We start from the raw sequence: 20296 nt of genomic DNA on the forward strand, positions 1-20296 counted from the left end.
GAATGGCACAAAAGGCCCATCCTTGTCACTTGGTGTATGTGGTTTAATGAAGCAGAGGGTCACTGTGGGAGGATTGCACTACCTGTGTTGTGTTTTTTAGATGGTTAAAAGGTTTGAAGCTCCTTTAAGAAACCAGGTGGTACAGTGAAGGAGCTGTTCCCCCCAGTGATCGCATTAGAGGTGGCTGAGACACAGCAGCTGTATTAAAAGCTGTGGAAGCTTCATGATGGGATGAGAACTTAGCTGTGTAGGTGACTGGTCTGGATGGTGGCCCTCAATCCCACTGACCACCAGTTCCTGTGGGCAATTCCTTATACTCAGCCCTGACCCCAACTGGACCTGCTGGACCAGATTCTCTGGGGCAAGACAACCAAATCTGGTTGTCGCCTGTTTTATTTTTTAACCTTTTAAAAATATAATTGTAGATTCCATTATTTATAAGATAACGCAGAGGTAGCCCATGTAATCTGACCCGGTTTCCCTCAATAATATCTTATAAAACTCTCACAACCAGTATATTGACAGTGACCCAACCACCCATGTAGGACCCATAGAAAACAGCTCTACCCGATTCTCCCACACCCAGGACAGTGCCTTCTATGTTTTGGTTTTTTTTTTTTGGTATATTATTATCACAGTAATATATACACAATGAAATTTACCATTTTAACTGTTTTTCAGAGCACAGTCCAGTGGTGGTAAGTGGTCCTTAACACAACTTAACAATCATATTGTTGTGCTGCCCTTACCACCATTGGCTCCATCACTGTTCTCATCTTCTCCAACTGAAGCTCTGTCCCCACTAAACAGCAACTCTGCATCCACTCCCCCATTACTGGTACCCTCCATCTTACCTCTATGACTCTGATGGCTCTAGGGACCTCATGTGAGTGGGATCACACACTATTTGTCCTTTTGTGACTGGCTTATTTCATTGAGCATCATGTCTTCAGGGTCCATCCAGGTTGTAGCATGTGCCACAATGGCCTATTTTTCTAAATTGAATATATTGGGGTGAGATTGGTAATGAAATCATGTAGCTTTCAGGTATACAGTTCGGTAATACATCATCTGTATGTTGAATTATGTGTCTCACCGCCCTCCCCCCGACCCAAGTCAGGTCTCCTTCAATCACAATTTATCCTTCCTAAACCCTCTTCTACACACACCCCTCTCTCTCTGATAATCACCAAACTGTTGTCTGTGTCTATAGGTCTTTTCTTTGCTTAATCCCTTCACTTTTCCCCTAGTCCCCCAACCTCCTCCCCTCTGACAGTATTCAGTCAGTTTTCTGTATCTATGAGCCTTTTTCTATTTTGATTGTAGTTTATTTTGTTCATTAGATTCCACATATAAGTGAAACTATAAGGAACCTGTATTTCTCTGACTGGCTTACTTCACTTCACTTAGCATAATACTCACCGGTTCCATCCATGCTGTTGCAAAAGGTAAAATTTCCTTCATTTTCTATTGTGTGTGTGTAGGTGAGTAGTATTCCATTGTGTTAATGTACCATAGCGTTTTCTCCATTTATCTGCTGCTGGGCACTTGGGCTGCTATGAAATCTTCGCTATTGTCAATAATGCTGCCGTGAACATAGCATTGCATATATCCTTTCTGATCTGTGTTTCAGGTTTCTGCAGAGATATTCTCAGAAATGGAAATGTTAGGTCATAAAGCAGTTCTATTTTTAATTTTTGAAGGAACTTCATACTGCTTTCCACAGTGGTTGCACCAATCTGCATTCCCACCAAGAATACACGAGAGTTCTCTTTTCTCCACATATTCACCAGCACTTGATGTTTATTGATTTATTGGTGATAGCCATTCTGACAGAGGTGAGGTGAAACCTCGCTATGATTTTAATTTCCATTTCTGTAATGATTAGTGATGCTCAGCATCTTTTTATTTGTGTAATAATCATCTACAGATCCTTGCTGGAGAAGTGTCTGTTTAGGTTCTTTGCTCATTTTTAAATTGGATTGTTTTATTTTGTGATGATGCTGAGTTTTTTAAGTTCTTCATAAATTTTGGATATTAAACCCTTATCAGATGTATCATTGGCAAATATGTTCTCCCATTCAGTGGGTTGATGGTTTCCTTTGCTGTGCAACAACTTTTTAGATTGATGTAGTCCCATTTGTTTAGTTTTTCTTATGCTTCTGGTGCCCAAATAGATATATCAGAATAAAAAATATTTCTATGAAAACTTATTGCCTTTATTTTCTTCTAGAATTTTTACGGTTTCAAATCTCACTTTCAAGTCTTAATCCATTCTGCATTTTTTCTTCAATATGGTGTAAGAAGGTAGTCAGCATTCATTTATTTTTCTACTTATGTGTCCAATTTTCCCAATTGCATTTATTGAGTGGACTATCTTTACCACATTGTATAGTCTTGTGTCCTTTGTCAAATAGTAATTGACCATAAGTGTATGGGTTTATTTCTGGACTTTTTATTCTGTTCCGATGATCTTTATGTGCGTTTTATGCCAGTACCATACTATATTTATTACTATGGCCTCGTAGTATAGTTTGTTATCAGGTAGCATGATTCCTCCCACTTTGTTCTTCTTTCTCAAGATTACTCTGGCTATTGGTTTGGTTTTATTTTGTGTGTGTGTGGTTTTTTTTTTTGTTTTTTTTTTGTTTTGTGTGTGTGTGTGTGTGTGTGTGTGTGTGTGTGTGTGTGTGTTGGGTTTTTTGTTGTTGTTGTTGTTGTTGTTGTTTTTGTACTTCCATATAAATTTTTGTGATATTTGTTGTAGCTCTCTGAAATACGTCACTGGACATTTGAATGTTGTTAATTCTTCCTATCTTTGAACACCATATATGCTTTTATTTATTTGTATCTTCTTCAACTTCTTCCTGTCTTCCTTCCTTTCTTTCACTTTCTTCTTTCTTTTTTTCTTTCTTTCTTCTTCATAATCTTTATTATGTTCAGGGGAATTCCCTCTATTCACATTTCACTGAGAGTTGTTATAATGAATAGGTGTTGTGTTTTGATGCTCTTTCTGCATCTATTGTTATAACCATGTGATTTTTATTTATTTTGTTTACGATGTATCATGTTTTTTATGTGTAGATACTGTACAAAGCTTGCATCCCTGGAATAAATCCCACTTCATTATGGTGTGTAATCTTTTAAATGTATTACTGGATCCAGTTTGCCAATATTTTGTTGAGGATTTTAGCATCTATATTCATCAGGGATATTGGCCTATAATTTTTTTCTTTGTAAAGTCTTATTCTGGTTTGGGATTAGGAGAATGCTGAACTCATAAAATGAGCTTGGGAGTCTTCCCTTGTCTTGAGTGTTTTGGATGAGTTTGAGGAGAACAGGTGCTAGTTCATCTCTGACTGTTTGATGAAATGCACTGTGAAACCATCCAGTCCAGCACCTGCATTTGTTTTTTGCTGCTTTGTTTATTTCTGCTCTGATCTTTATTATTTTCTTTATTCTTCTCACTTTATGGTGTCTTTGTTTTTCTTTTGCACTAGTTCCTCTAAGTGTCAAGTTAGATGATGTATTTCAGATTTTTCTTGTTTCTTGAGGTAGACCTGTAATGTTAGGAATTTCCCTCTTAGGACTGCTTATGCTGTGCTCCATAGAGTGAGGATTGTTGTGCTCTCATTTCCATGTGTTTCAAGGTATTATTTCATTATTTCCTTGATCTCATTGTTATCTATTCATTGTTTAGTAACATGTCAATTAGCCTCCAAGACTTTCTGTGTTTTACAGGTTTTTCTTTTTCTTTTTCTGTTTTCTTTTTAATCCTATAATTACTAATTTTTATTGTGGTAAAATAAATATAACATTTAGAGTTTTAACCACATTTAAGTATACATCAAGTATATTGACATGCAATTCTCACCACCATGTATCCCCAAATTTTTATGTATTTATTTATTTATTTTTGCTTGTCATTGTTTTTATTTCTCTGTTAATAAATTTATTGGGGCAGGGTGGTTTTAGGTGTGTACAATTCAGTAATAGATCACTTGTACATCAGTTTTGTCTAATTGACTTCTAGTTTTATACAGTTATGACCAGAAAAGATTCTTGATATGATTTCAATCTTCTTAAATTTACTGAGACTGTTTTTGTGCCCTAACATGTGGTCTATCCAGATAATGTTGCACGTCCACTTAAAATGAATGTATATTCTACTGCTTCAGGGTGAAATGCTCTGAAGATACCAATTAAATCCATTTGATCTATTGTGTTATTTCTTTCCACTCTTTTTTTTTTTAATTTAAAGACTAGGTGTGAGGCCGCCCTGCACAAGGGTGAGAAGGTGCCCAAGTCTCCCCCCCACCTCTCCCTCCCCCCCCAGCCCCCGCCCGTCTCCCTCCCCCCCCAGCCCCCGCCCATCTCCCTCCACCCCCACCCGCAGGGGCCCCAGCCCAGGGGAGCCAGGGGAGCCTAGGGGAGCCAGGAGAGCATGTCCCACGCTAGGGGGAAGGGAATGCTTCACTGATTTGAGTGTCACCCTTGCGCAGGGGCCAGCCTAATCTCATCTGTATCATTCCAGCTTTAGGGTATGTGCTCCTGCTGCTGCTGCAGAGTCCAGCACCAGGCCACTCTTTGCTTCTTGATTTTCTGTGTGGAAGATCCAGCCATTGATTCCAATGGGATGTTAACATCCCCTACTGCGTCTGTATTATTGTTGAACTCTCCATTTATGTACATCAGGATTTGATTTACACATTTACTTGCTCTTATGTTGAGGAAATACATGTTTGCAAGGGTTATATCCTCTTGTTGGATTGCTCTCTTTATCATTCTGTGGTGTCCATTCTTATTGCTCAATATAGCCTTTGTTTTAAAGTCTGTTTTGTCAGCTATATAGGTTTACCTCCCCGGCTTATTTTTCATTTGTTTTTGCATGAAATACCTTTTGCCATCCCCTTGCTTTTTGTCTGTATATCTTTCATTCTGAGATAGATCTCTTGTTGACTGCATATATATGGTTATTAATTTCTTATCAATTCAGCTACCATGTCTTTTAACTGCAGCAGTCAAGCCACTTACATTTAAAGTGATTATTCGTAGATATGTTTTATTCTTTTAACTCTGTTTCCCTTTTATTCCTTCTTGATAGTTCTTATACTAATGGTTTGGTGGTAAAACACTTGTTTTGCTGTTTCTTGTCTAGGACGCTCTTTATTTCTCCATCAATTTTAAATGACAGCCTTGCTGGGTAAAGTAGTCTTGGTTGAAGGTCCTAGCTTGTCATTATTTTGAATAGTTTGTGCCAATCCCTACTGGCCTGGTATGTTTCTGTAGAGAAATAAGCTGACAATCTTATGGGAGCTCCCTTGGAGGTAACTGACCGTCTTTCTTTGGTTGCTTTTAAGATGTCCTGTCTTTAATCTTTGTCATTTTCATGATGATGTGTCCTGGTGTCAAGCCTTTTTGGGTTCATCTTGTTTGGGACTCTCTGCTTCCTGGACTTGTGTGTCTCTTCCTTCACCAGGTGAGGGAACTGTTCGGTCATTGTTTCTTTTAATATGGTGTAGTCCCTTAATCTTTCTTTTCTCCTTGTACGCCTATAATGTGGACGTTGTTAATGTTTCATGTTGTCCCAAAAGTCCCCTAAACAGTCCTCATTTTTAAAAGTTCTTTTTTCTTTTTGCTGTTTTGTCTTCTGTGACTTTGTCTTCCAAATCACTCATTTGATTCTCTCCTTAATCAAATTACTTATTTTCTCTAGTGTATTCTTCATTTCAAAGATTTTACTCTTTATTTCTGACTGGATCTTTTATATGGCTTAAATATACTTTTTCATGCCTACTATCAGTTTTCAAGTTCCTACTGATTTCATCCATTTTTCACCTAACTTCAATTAACATCCTTACAACCATTTTATGTATATATATATGCGGTATCTGGAATATTGCTTGCCTCACTTTGTTTAGCATTTTTTCTGGATGTGTCCCCTGTTCTTAAATTTGGGGCATGTTTCTTTGCATTTTGGCTGCCTCTGTGTGTTTCTTTCTTTGTATTAAAATCCAGGTCTTGATAGTGTGGCTTCGTGTAGTAGGAGTCCTGTGGAACCCAGTGGCGATTTCTTCTTGATCATCTGAGTTGAGTGCTCCAGGGATGTCCCGTGTGTGTTATGTGAACCTTCCTGTGGCAGTTGGTTCTTGATGGCTGTTGGCCCATGCATGTACTAAGTCGATGCTCAGGCTAGTTAGCTGCGACCACAGTGTACCCTGCCTATAGTATAGTGTATAAGCTGCTGACAGGTGTTGACCACGTGGAGTGCAATTCATCTCAGCGGGGTCTGGTGCCTGCCTAGATCTCTCTTTGGATCTGCCACTTCTGAGGCTAATTGTATCCTTCTCTGATGTGCTCTGAAGCTGGCCACTGGGCTTGTTGGTCCTGAGGCTTCCTGGGAGCGACTCTGTTGCTGAACAATGTCAGATGCTTGATGTGACTGGCCCAGGGCAATCTATTTGCATCTACAAAGCAATTCACAATTTGTGACAGGCACTCCTGAGGCCCAGTAAGCTCAGGAAGGCCCTGGCAGGGCACCAAAGCTGGCTTTTACTAGCACTGATCCCGGGGACAGGTCAGCAAAAGTCCCAGAGCACACCATGTTCTGCCTCCCTGTCTGCTTCCATGTGCCGAGTGCCTGTTATTCTCCGCTAATGAAAGAGTCTCTGGAAGCACTCAAGTTGCATGAGGTAGGTTCTCAGGGAGTCCCCAGGTAGAGGTGAGTGGTGTTCACCAGATGGATGCAGGTTCAAGCTCAGTGTCAGTGTTGGGTCTGAGGCCACTCAGCAAATGTCCCAGGGTATACCACGTCCAGCTGCCACCCGCTGGGTCCTCACACATCTTTGAGCAGTGTACAGAAGACACAGACCTGGCATTGTTTGTAGGAGGAGAATGAAAAAGTCAAAAGAGGCTGCTTCCCAGGATTGAAGATGTCTGGAATCTGTAGTCTGAGATCAGCCGTGTGAGCTTAAGGGCTTTGCAGAGGGTCTGTGGATTTTCAAAGGCCAGAGAGCTGCTTTCTGTTGTAGATGATCCATGGATCCCCTGGGATGCCACAGGGGAGGGAGAGCATGGTGGGATCATGCAGGTGTAATCCAGTCATCATGTAGTGAAAAGTTGAGTCCCCTTATGGGTGGCTGATTTCAGCAGATTCATCCCTCCATTTCTGTCCTAAGAGAACTGAAGCTCTCTCCAGACTTCTGACCACATGCATGCTCACTGGCTTCCCAGGCAGCACTGTCCCTGCCTTCTTTCCTCCAGGCTGGGTGAGCCAGGCTGGCTGGAGTGTAGGGAAGGGAGGATAGAGGTCCATTTGGTGGGTTGAAATGCTGTGAGAACCTTTAAGGCTTAAATTTATTTTTTCTGTGTTGGCTCCCACACTACAAATAAGCAGCCAAAGTGATGCTTAGCTCACTCTCAAGGAAGCACAGTTCTGCCCTGCACCAGTGCCACACATCACCAGAGCCATGAAGGGAGCTACTGGAGGAAGAAAACAGGGCATTCCTCTCCCAGGAGTGTAACACCCTCACAGGCATGATGCTGTCTGTAGAGCTGACCACTGTTGGAGCGCTTAAGGCTTTTAGGCACAGAGTATAATGATCTGATTTACATTTTTTAAAGATCACTCTGATTCGCATTTTCATTTTTATTCAAAATTGTTTTACTACTTTAATTTAGTTTCAATTAGGGATGACATTCAATATTAGTTTCAAGTGTACAAAATAGTGGTTAGACATTTATATAACATATAAAGTCATCTCCTGATAAGTCTAGCATGGGATATCTTTGAAAAGGGTATTAATCGTATTCATGAGGGCTCCACCCTCATAACCTAATCAACCTCAAAAGACCCACCTTTCATTTACTTTTAATCAACCGTATTTGGGTGACATTCATTAATGAAATTGCATAGGTCAGGTGTGCAATTCTATATAGCATCATGAGTAGATTGCATTGTGTGTTCACTGCCTTCAAGTCAAGTCTCCTTCCATCACCATTTATCCCCCCTATTCCCTCTTCTCCCTCCCCCACCTGTCACCCACCAACCCTACCCCCTACTCCGCACAGGCCACCACCACCTGCCACCCGACAACCACACCCAGCCCCCACCGGACTCACCACACCCCCAACCCACAGCCCCCTCCTGCGACCCCATACCACCCACGTGCCAGCTCCCATCCCCAACCACTACCGCTCACCCCTACCTCAAACTCTTACCCACACCCCTACCCACACCCCACAACCCACACCTCACACCGCACACCACCCCCCTGATTCTTGACCCCCCATTCCCCAGTCCACACGCCCTAGTCCCCACTCCCCTCCCACCACCCCCACCTACCATACCCACCCCCCAACTCCCCACCCCCAACTCCCACTCCCATCCCCCACTTCCCACTCCTAACCTCCCACCCCCACCCCCCTTCCCCTGTTTGTGATTTGACATTTGAAATGATATTTGAGATGTGTCTTGAGAGCACAGGTAGGACTTAGACAGATGAAGAAGGTGAGAATGTACTTCAGGTACAGAGAGTGGACACTCAGCCTAAAGGCAGGAGAGATGAACACTGGAGAGGCCAGAGCATATGCCCCTCAGATGCCTGTGAGTGAGGGGTCAGGGCAGGGAAACAGAAGACTCTGGCATGGAAGGAGAAGGCAGAGGGATAAGGTGACCAACCACAGAGTGGTCAGAGCAGCGGAGACAGCAGGCCCTCCATGGGAAGGCAGGGCAGTGGGGGCAGGGGACCAGGGGAGGGACCAATGGACAGGGAGGACAGGGAATGCTGTGAAGGGGCAGGGCTGGGGGACAAGGGCCCCACCATGGGGGAACAGGGGACTCTCCATGGAGGGGTGTGTTTCCCCTGTTACCTATCTCTACTCCCCTGTCCTCCCTTCCCTGGCCCCTCCATGGATGGTGCCCTAACCTCACTATCCTGCTCAGACTATGTGGGGTCCTTTGTCCTCCCTGCCCTGCTACCTCGCGAGAGGATGTCCTCTCTCCCCTGCCCTGCCATCTATCTAAGGACCTGTGCTGAAATCCTTGCTGTCTCAAAGTAGGGTTCTCTATGCCCCCAGCCTCTCCCCTCCATGGAGATATCCCTGTTCCCTCTCCTGCATGACCTGTCCCTCTATGTAGGATTCTGTCTCCTCCCTGCCCTTCTCCCTCAAACTGGGGTTACCTTTCCCCACTGCTTGCCCCCTCAAAGTGAGGTTCTCTGTCACCCTGCCCTGCCCCTTCCATGAAGGAAACCTTATCCTCCCTGCCCATCCTCCTCAAAGTGAGGTTCTCTACACCCCTGGCATGCCCCATCCATGGAGGGTTCCCTCCCTCACCTGTCCTGAAGCCTCCATGGAGGTTTCCCTGTCCCCACTGCCCTGCCCTCTCCCTGGAGTGTCCCCTCTCCTCCCTGCCCAGTCAACTCCATGGAGGATCCCCACTTTCCCAGCCCTCCCCCCTCCATGAAGATTCCCCTCTACTCTCTGACTGGCCAATCATAGAGGGTCCCGTGTTCCAAGTCCGCACTGCCCTACCCTATCAATGGAGAGTTCCCTGTTCCCTATACCCCCTTCACTTCCCCCTCCACATAGAGTTCCCATTCCCACTATCCTTGCCTTCCATGGAGGGTCCTCTCCTCCCTGCCGTGTTACCTCCATGGTAAGTCTCCTCTCCTCTTTACCTGAAACATCCATGCATTGTCCCCTCTACTCTTTATTCTCTCCCTCCATGGAAGGTCCCTTCTCCTCCCTGTCGTCTCCCCTCCATGGAGGGTCCCTTGTCCTCCCTGCCCAGCCCCCTCCATGGAGGGTCACCTCTCCTCTCAGTCTTCTTCCCTCAATGGAGTGTCTCCTCTCCTCCCTGCCCTACCCCTCCATGGAGGGTCCCCTGCCCCACCTGTCCTGTAGCCTCAATGGAGGGTTCCTTGCCCACTGCCCTGTCTCCTCCACGGAGGGTCCCCACTTCCTCTGCCCTCCCTCCTTCATGCAGTGTCCCCTCTCCTCCCTGCCCAGCCCATTGTTTGGGGTTCCCTGTTTCCCGTCCCCACTGCCCTGCCCCCTCCATGGAGGGTCCCCTCTCCTCCTCTCCCTTCCCACTCCATGGAGGTTCCCTTGTCCTTCCCGCAGAGCCACTTAAATTGAGGGTCCCCTCTTCTCCCTTCCCTGTCCCCTATACTCCCCCCTCCATGGAGGATACCTTCTCCTTCTTGACCCATCGCCTCCATGGAGGTTCCCATCTCTTCCCTGCCCTTCCTCTCCCTGGAAATATCCTTCTCCTCCCTGATCTGTCCCCTTTATTGAGGGTCCCCTCTCCTCCCTGTCTAGCCCATCCCTGTAGGGTTCTCTGTCCCCGTCCCTGCCCTCTCCTCCCTGGCCTGTACCCTCCACTGAGGGATCCTTCTCCTCCCTGAACTGTGGCCTCGGTGGAGGGTCCTGACTCCTCCTTACCTGTCCCCTCCATGGAGGGTTCCAATAACCCTACACTCCCCCCTCCATGGAGGGTACCTTCTCCTCCATGACCCATCTCCTCCATGGATGTTCCGATCTCCTCCCTGTCTTGTCCCCTCCAGGAAGGGTCCCATCTCCTCCCTGCCCTTACCTCCATGAAGGGTCCCCTCCATGAAGGGTTCCCACGTCCTCCCTGCCCTTCCCATGCATGGAGGGTCCCCTCTGCTCCCTACCCTGCCCCCTCCTTGGAGGGTCCCATCTAATCCCTGCCCTTTCCTCCCATGAAGGATCCCACCTCCTCCCTGCCCTTCCCCTCCATGGGGGGTCCCATCTGCTCCCTACCCTGCTCCCTCCATGGATGGTCGCCTCTCCTCCCTGCCCTTCCCCTCCACTGAGGGTCCCCTCTGCTCCCTACCCTGCCCCCTCCATGGAGGGTACAATCTCCTCTCTGTCCTGCCCCTCCATGGAGGGTCCACTCTCCTCCCTGCCCTTCCCCTCCATGGAGGGTCCCCTCTGCTCCCTGCCCTACCCCCTCCATGGAAGGTACAATCTCCTCCCTGTCCTGCCCCTCCATGGAGGGTCCCCTCTACTCCCTTCGCTTCCACTCCATGGAGGGTCCCATCTGCTCCCTACCCTGCCCCCTCTATGGAGGGTCCCATCTCTTCCCTGCCCTTCCCCTCCATAAAGGGTCACCCTTCCTTCCTGCCCTTCCGCTCCATGGAGAGTCCCCTCTCCTCCCTGCCCTTCCCCTCCATGAAGGGTCCCATCTCCTCCATAACTGTCCCTTCCATGGAGGGTTCCCTGTAACCACTGCCCTGCACCCTCCATGGAGGGTCCCCTTTTGTCCCTGCCCTGTACCCTCCATGGAGAGTCCCTTCTCCTCCCGGCCCACCCCTCCATGGAGGGTCCCATTCCTCCCTGCCTGTCCCCTCCATTGAGGGTCCCCTCTCCTCCCTGCTTTCTCCCCTCCATGGTGTGTCTGCTCTCCTCCCTGCCTTCTCCCCTCCATGGAGGGTCCTATCTCCTCCCAGCCTGTCCCCTCCATTGAGGGTCCGCTCTCCTCCCTGGCTGTCCCCCCATGGAGGGTCCCCTCTCCTCCCTGCCTTCTCCCCTCCATGGAGGGTCCCCTCTCCTCCCTTCCCTTCCCCTCCATGGAGGGTCCCATCTGCTCCCTACCCTGCCCCCTCCACGGAGGGTCCCATCTCTTCCCTGCCGTTCCCCTCCATGGAGGGTCCCCTCTGCTCCCTGCCCTTCTCCTCCATGGAGGGTCCTATCTCCTCCATAACTGTCCCTTCCATGGAGGGTTCCCTGTCACCATTGCCCTGCACCCTCCATGGAGGGTCCCCTTTTGTCCTTGCCCTGTACCCTCCATGGAGAGTCCCTTCTCCTCCCGGCCCACCCCTCCATGGAGGGTCCCTTTCCTCCCTGCATGTTCCCTCAAAGGAGGGTGCCCTGTCACCACTGCCCTGCACCCTTCATGGAGGGTCCCCTTTTTTCCCTGCCCTGTACCCTCCATGGAGAGTCCCTTCTCCTCCCGGCCCACCCCTCCATGGAGGGTCCCACTCCTCCCTGCCTGTCCCCTCCATTGAGGGTCCCCTCTCCTCCCTGCCTTCTCCCCTCCATGGAGTGCCTGCTCTCCTCCTTGCCTTCTCCCCTCCATGGAGGGTCCTATCTCCTCACTGCCTGTCCCCACCATTGAGGGTCCGCTCTCCTCCCTGGCTGTCCCCCCATGGAGGGTCCCCTCTCCTCCCTGCCTTCTCCCCTCCATAGAGTGTCTGCTCTCCTCCTTGCCTTCTCCCCTCCATGGAGGGTCCCCTCTCCTCCCTGCCTGTCCCCTCAATGGAGGGTCCTTTTCCTCCCTGCATGTTCCCTCAAAGGAGGGTGCCCTGTCCCCACTGCCCTGCACCCTTCATGGAGGGTGCCCTTTTTTCCCTGCCCTGTACCCTCCATGGAGAGTCCCCTCTCCTCCCTGCCCACCCCTCCATGGAGGGTCCCACTCCTTCCTACCTGTCCCCTCCATGGAGGGTCCCTCCTCCTCCCTGCCCGCTCCCCTCCATGGAGGGTCCCCTCTCCTCCCTCCCCTCTCCCCTCCATGGAGTGTCCCCTGTACTCCCTGCCCTGCCCCCTCCATGGAGGGTTTACTGCCTCCCCTACCCTGTCCTCTCCATGGAAGGACCCCTTCCCCCTGCCCTGCCCCCTCCATGCAGGGTCTTCTGGTTCCCTGCCCTGTCCCATCACTCACAGGGTCTGAGAGGCATGTGCTCTGGTCCCCAGTGTTCATCTGTCCTGCCTCCAGGCCGTGTCCACTGTCTGCACCTGAAGCACATCTCACCGTCTTCATCTGCCCAAATCCTCCCGGGCTCTCAGGACACATGTCAAATATCATTTCAAATGTCAAATCACCGAGTGATCTTTAAAAAATATAAATCAGATCCCCCTATTCTCGTGCCTAAAAGCCTTCCTGCTGTGACAGCATTTTCAACCCACACTAGGGCCCTCTATGCCCCCCCCCCTCTGCTGTTCCCAGCCAGCCTGGCTGTCCTTGCCCTGGGGCACTGCCTCTCCTTTTGGGGTGGCTTCCCCAGGTCTCCATGGGGCCAGCTCTGTCTCAACAGCCATGTCTCAGTTTAAATATGTTGGGGAGCCCTTTCCTAAGCCTTCTGGGGAGTCACTTTGCTCAGGAGCCCCCATCTAGCCCTATGGTATATCACCGTCAGTAGGTCACAATAGTAACAGAGGTCAGAATGGTAAGACAGGTCATAGAGGTAACCTAGCCACCATGCCAGGTCAGCCATGTGGGCCAACCTCTCAAGTTTTCTGGTGGTGGTGTTGTTAAAAATCAGTGAATAAACATTTATTGACACCAACACACCCCAGGTCCTCTACAGAAAGCACAGGAGGTGTGTCTCCCCCCGAGGTCCTGGCCCTCAGTAACCAGGTGTTCTTCAAAGTGAAAACTGGCTGGGAAGGAGGGGCAGAGAAGCCAGGGAGGGACCCCATTTGAGTTGCTGGCTTTGAGGCTGGAGGAAGGGATCAAAAGCCAAGATTTTTGGGAGCCCCAGGAAGCTGGGAGTGGCTTTGGCAGGGAACAGAAGGGAACTGTGCCATAAGGAAGGGAATCTGCCACCTCCCCATGAGCAGGCCCCCCGAGGCCTCCTGGGAGGAGGGCAACCCAATGAACCACCTCAGGTTTCTGACCCACAGCACCTGGGACCCCACACTTTGTCCTGTGAACCTCTGCCTTTAAAGTCATAGGTCAGGGCACCAATAGAAATCCTTTGTGCCCCTGTGGCTCCCTAGTCATATAAGCTAAGTCTGTTTTCTTCATGGCTCTTCCTGTCCTCTGAAATAAAGTGTGGCCTTGGTTCTTGTTCACCTGTCTGTCTCTCAGGCCCTCTCAGCACCTGAAAGGTGACCTGTGAAGGCCCTGCCCCGAGATCCAGGTAGACATCACACACTTGCTGAATGAATTCCTGAGCAAAGAGCTCTTTTTTGATTTCCTTTATTTCATATTTGTAATAAACCTGATTCATTAACATGTACATACATATGATATCTTAATCCTCTTTAGGACATCCCACATAGATTCATGAATTTTTAAAATATCTTAATTTTTTGGTCAAAACCCATGTCTCAATTTCTTGTTCAGAAATGCAGTAGCTGCTTTATGACCTGCCTTGGGGAGGAGAGGGCTCTGACTGCAGACCAGGTTCACGCCAGGATGTGGCTCCTGTTCCTGGTCCTTCGCAGGCCAGCCCTTTTGGCCTCTGGTGACCAGTTTACCCATGATGCACCTTTACACCTCATCTTCTGTTCACCAGCCTGGTGTTGCTTCCTCAGTTGGGCACAAGGTGCAATATACAGATCCTGTCACATAGAACCCACACCTAAAACCTGTATGTTCTTGTTGACCAATGTCACACTAGTGGATTTAATAGATAAAAATATTCTTTAAAAAATCACATATTAGTTATTTTGCAGATTGAAACTGGTTCAGGGAGATGAAGTGACTGGTCTGAGGTTCCCCAATATTCCCACTGCTCATGATTCTGAATGCCCAGCACTTTCTTCTCTTTCTCCCATTAGAGTTCAAAGGCCCTGCCTTTTAGAAATCCAAAGAAGCTGAAAAAACAGTAGGAAGCTTCAGACCTCCTTTAGAAAGCAAACTTTAAGTCGGCAGAGTGGAACATCTTCTTTGTCAGTGTTTCTTTGCTTCTTTCTTCATTCATTTGCCAAATGTATGTTTTACAGACATTTCTAGAACTGACCTTTTCAGTACTGGATCTCCCTCTCAGAAGGTGCCTAGGCCTGTGCTAGGACCAAAGAGCCCCCAGTGCTGAGTGGGAATTCAGCAATGACTTTCGAAGGTTTCTTTTTAAGAAATACATACAAATTCTGATTTTACTTTAATCACTAGATACAATTGGGCCTTGACTTACGAGTTTAATTCATTCTGAGACCAAGCTCGTTAAGGATCTCCTTAAGGCGCCCCTTAACTCAAATTACTCTGTCAACTCAATGCAAAAAATCAGCCAAGAGACAGCTGGTATCTCAAAAAACTCCTTAGTGGGGACACTTGTAAGTCAAGGCCCCAGTGTACTAGGAAGGGTTCTCTCCTCACTAGAGCCTTTATGCTATTTTCACAAGACACTTGCTCAGTGTCTGGTGAAAGGAAGCTCAGCTTATTTCACAGAAACACAACAGCTAAAACCACAGCACTATTTTCATAATAAGAAATTTCCTTTGCACATTGTAGCGAGGAAGGAAATGTCAGATAGAGTTACAGTTTCGCATGAATAAAGATAAGTACGGCTCAAAGTTGCAAATATATTCAGTATGTTAAATGTGCAGGAGAAATATAGCTTCTTTACTTGTTTCTAAATGAATTTGTCTTGAGTCCCCACCGAAGGATAGAGGGGAGAGGAGCAAAGAAAATATTTAGCCCAGTTTACTATCTGAGCTCAGCCTCAGGAAGGGAATCCTGTCTTTAAATGAACCCAGTGCCTTTCCCATGGGTGTTATATGGGATGGGAGGCGGAGCTATTTTGTTCCTATGGCAACAGGGGCGGAGTCTTTGTATCTCCTGTTGTCTCTCAGGGAGTAGCTAGCCTGGGTCCCTGCCTGGGGTCCTACTCCAGGTTTCCCTCTGGAGTTCTACTCACCCAGAGAGTGAGGACATGCAGCATCCCTGCTGGGGGCTCCCAGTCTGCCCAGATAATCCCAGGGGAGCAGTCCTCAGCCCTCCACTTCTAACCCCAGTGTCTGTGTGTCCCCCTCTCCCCTCTGAGAGTCCTGGCTGCAGAGGAGGGGGCAGGAGGCATCTGCAGTTCCCTGTCCTCAATCTCTTCATTTGTTCCCACAGTTACCAGAGCTCAGAAGGCTTTGCTTCTCCTTCCTATCCATACAGACCTTCCCCGATGGAAAATTTGAGAACATTGGAATTCAGGGCAGGTAAATGCTTTTCAAGAGCATGCAAGTGTATACAAAGTATTTGAGAAAATTAATTTCTAAATTCCACATTTCTTTTAGGTGCTGCTTTCACATTTGGTCTGCCTGACGAGTCATCTGTGATTATTTTTTTTTTCCATCTCACCTTTCACAGTCTCTTCTCTCATTTTAGTTAAGAAAACCATGCCTTCCCCACCTCCTCCCAGAAATCTTACCATTGCCCCTGGGGGTGACACTCTCCAGCCCTCTGAACTATGAGTGCATGCCAACTAATCATAGTGCATGAAGCAAACCCTATCTGAGAAGGAATTCTTAGGGTAATCTGAAGGCAGCAGGAAAAACAAAAGCAGAGACTTCAGATGTAGTTGCAGCCTCGGTCACCTCCAGCTACACAAATGTTAAACACAGCCTGACACCTGGCCAGACAGTGTAAAATCTCACAGTGCTCAAAATGGTTGATAAAAGGGAAAAATGGATTATTTTTTTGTTAAATAAACATCAGCATAATAAGAACTAAACAAACCTAGTTTTCTTCCATAATTCAGGCACTTTACATGTATTGTTCTAATCCCAAAATGGTCCCCATGTGCCTCCCATTTTAGAAAGCAGAGAACTGAAGTCAGAGAACTGAAGACAGGAGGCCAGAATTGGTGGGGCTCCAAATCCAGCCAAGTCGGCTCCCCCAGAGCAAGCTGCCTCCTGTGTCCAGGTTTTCCTTGTCCTCCCTGATGGAAAGTATGAGTTTCTGTTCCTAAGACTCATGCTGGTGTCTTCATGAATTTCAACCAATTTCCTAAAGAACCAGTGGGAAAAGAATTTTTACGGTTAAGGACTAGCAATAGGGATACAGAGGAGACTCTCATTCAGAACAATTGGAGCATAGAAAATGTTTACAGATCTGCTTCCGAATAAATGAATGAATGTCACCCTGGGCTCAATGTTTAGACAGGTGCAGCTACAGAGAGAATCCAGAGACCACTCCGCTGCTCTGTAGACATGGGAGCATCCTACGAATGACACTTGCCTTGACTCCTGCCTTGGTGACAAGAATTATGCAGACGGCTTGAGCGGATATACAAAACATTTTATACATCGAAAAAATCTTTAGTTGTGTTTTTTTTTTTAAGTGAATTACTGAATCTTCTGAAACTTATTTTGGCTTTTGCAAAAGTTCAAAAAATTTCACATTCTTTTTATAGTTTCTTCTTTTATTCATTTTTCCCCTGATATTGGAAAAAGATAAAAAATAAAGGCATGTTCAAAGAACATAAAATCCGCCATAATTTCACATCCCACAGTTAACAGATAATAGTATGATCTTTTTCCTTTGTTTCTTTTACATATATATATATATATATCTCTTATAAAATTGCAAAATTTGGAATTATATATTCAAATGTGTATATACATATATTTATGAAAATATAAGTACACATACTTTTTGCTTCCTCTTGTTCTTAATATTATGCCATAAACCTTCCTGCACATTCTAAGAAAAGACTATTTTAATGGCTTTGTAATATTCCAGCATATGTTTAAATCACAATTCAGAGAACCCAAATTCTATCGCCGGACATTTAAGTTCTTTCCACTTGTTCAGCATTATGAATAATAGGAAGAATCAGCACTTTCTAAAACTTTCTCCATTTTTTAAATGAAAGGAAATTAATTTTAAAATCACTAGAAAATCTGTGAGAATAGAAATGTTTTATTTTGCAATGCTCAGCAGTGTACCCAGCAGCCACATATGGCTATTGAGCTCTTGATAGGTGGTTAGTGCCACTTAGGAGTGTGATTTCTCCTTTTACTTCATTGTAAATTAGCCTCATGTGGGTAATGACTACCTTATTGGTCACAGCAGAACTTGAGAGCGCCGAATCCTAAGCACTAGACCACCAGAGACTGTGGTACACATAATGAACAACATAAACTGATGAACAAAAACAGATCCAGAGACAGAGAAACATCTATCAGACCACCAACCTCAGAGGGAATGTAGGGGAGGGTGGGGGTAAGAGGGAGAGATCAACCAAAGGACTTATTTGCATGCATATAGGCCTAACCAATGGACACAGACAACAGGGAGGTGAGGGCATGAGTGGGAAGGATGGGGAGGGTAATGTGGGGATAAGAACACATTTGTAATAACTTAATCAATAAATAAATCTTAGAAAAACAAACAAACAAACAGAAACCAACAAAGCAGAACTTGACACTTGGGAGCTCAATGCACTGCTTTGAGAATTTGCTTGTATGCAGGAATACCCCCATCTTGTGGTCTTTTAGAATATTGCTTCTGAAATATTGGGAACTTGGGTGTATTAGCAAGTATGAGCAAGTATTTTTTCTTATAACTTCAGAAGGTTCATAAACCATAAGAGTCATCTGGTAGATTATGTAAAGTATCTGGAAGTTTAAAGACTGGCGTGACTAAAAGACAGTGAGTACACAGGGCAAATGAATTGCAGAGGACAGTAAATATTTAGAAAAACACTAAGAATAGAGTCACTCTTTTGATTGGGACACAGGGAGGATTTTAAACAGAGGGACCTTGTTATCTTCCAAGTCCAACAATATTACTATTTGCAGATAAGGCTTCATATGGTTATTCCTAGAATTAGTGTAATTGGGAAATGATCACATTTAGGCATCAAGGATATCTTTTTCCAAGAATGGCGAAATGTGAAGAGTTCCTGGAAGTTGGTTCATCCTTGAAATACCCTTGAAACAGATTTCATTGGAGATTTATCCCTAAAGCACACCCCTTTGGGGCATGTTACCAAATATCCAGGATGCTACTTTAATATCCAGGTTTCAGAGCAGACCGTGACTTCCTAGTGCATTAGTTGATGCTCAATCACTGAGCAAGACTAGCTAGGCATATTTTGTTGATTTTAAAGTGTGCAATATGCGACATTTGAAATCATTTGAAATCCAAATACAGTGCTAATAATAACGCACACGGCCTTCATCTACTCTGTGTAGGACAAGGGTCCGCAAACTTCCTGTGTCAAGGGTTTGGTAGTAAATGGTTTGGGCTCTGTAGACAATACCATCTTGGTCATAACTACTCAACTCTGCCATTGTAACATGCAAGTAGCCAATGACAATGTGTAAATGATTGTGCATGACTGCTCCCAGTAAAACGGTAATTATGGACACCAAACAGTAATTATGGACACCAAAATGTTAATTTCATATTATGTTTATGTATGAAAAATATTCTTTTCATTGTTTTCTAACATTTAAAAAGTGAATAAAAATGATTCTTATCTCATGTGACATATATAAACAGGCAATAGTCCAGATTTCACCCGCTGACTATAACTTCCTGACACCTAGTACACAGACAATATAATGACATACCCTCCTTTATAACATCTACAAAAAAAATTATTTCCTTCTTTAATATAAAATATTTAATAAAATAAGTCAAAAATTAAAAGCTCAGATATTGTACATGATGATGAGCAAACCAGTGACCTAATGGAAAATTCTGGCTCTCGACACTGACTTGGTCAGAATGCAGAAGTGTCCTGTGTTGAAGTTATTCTGCAGGGACAGACTGTCAGTAGGCAATGCTGGGTGGAGGAACTAACCCAGACTCCTGAGCACAGCAGGATGGCAGCAAGGAGCCCAGGGTGGCCTCTTGGTACTGCCCAGAGGCGCCACCAGGTGGCGCTGCAGCGGCAAACCATCCTGGCAGGCCAGCCTGGCAGATGTGGCCACAGGTGCCCACATGGGTAAGGGGGACACGCCTGGGGTACCGCGAGTCACAGGAACCGCTGGGCTTCCTGGCTCCTGCTACTGCCTCGTCCGGGTCCGCCAGGGTCCCGCGGGCGGAGGAGCCGTTGGAGGCCGAGCCCAGCTGGTGTGGAGCCGCCCCCGCCTCCAGATCAAGTGCATCTGCCTGGAGTCCAGGCCACCATCCTGCAGGCGCTCTCTCCCGCATGTGGGCTGGATCCACTTGCTCATCTGAGGGAGGAGCTGGAGCGGAAGCTGGTGAGGGGCAGCAATGGGCCAGACCACCTTCCTCAATGTCACCAAGGTGAGTGCCCTCCTGTGCACCTGCCCAGCGACTCCCGCCTAAAAGCCTAGTCGACCCCCCATTCCCACCCCCCACCCCCAACTGTGTGCGGGTTCCAGCCTATCTGGAACCTCCCAGGTGCTAGGACTTGGAGTGTCCCATGTGGTAGTGGCTGTTGTGGGCGGGAAGGGCTCATTCCAAGGGTGAACTTGGGTTTGTCAGGTATTTAAAACGCTTGGAGGATTGGGGTTTCCCTGGGCCTTGCTCTGTGGGGGCAGCCAAGGTGTCACTTTCCCGAAGGGTGGGACTTGGAGAGCTCCTGGTTCCTGGGAGAAAGCAGGAGAGTGGAGAGGCTCCATCAGGTCGCCACCTGGG

At 46.7% G+C, this 20296-nt stretch overlaps 1 long non-coding RNA gene across 1 annotated transcript; it reads left to right on the plus strand.

Annotated features, from left to right (window-relative positions):
* The first annotated feature begins 989 nt into the window (after positions 1–989).
* Positions 990–17154, plus strand: LOC308526464. Its single transcript, XR_013996546.1, has 3 exons — positions 990–1448; positions 15809–15897; positions 15976–17154. It is a non-coding gene; the product is annotated as an uncharacterized lncRNA (long non-coding RNA).
* The last annotated feature ends 3142 nt before the right edge of the window (positions 17155–20296 follow it).

This window comes from Myotis nattereri, assembly GCF_964212035.1.
Source record: "Myotis nattereri genome assembly, chromosome: 10".
In the NCBI taxonomy this organism is placed as follows: Eukaryota; Metazoa; Chordata; class Mammalia; order Chiroptera; family Vespertilionidae; genus Myotis; species Myotis nattereri.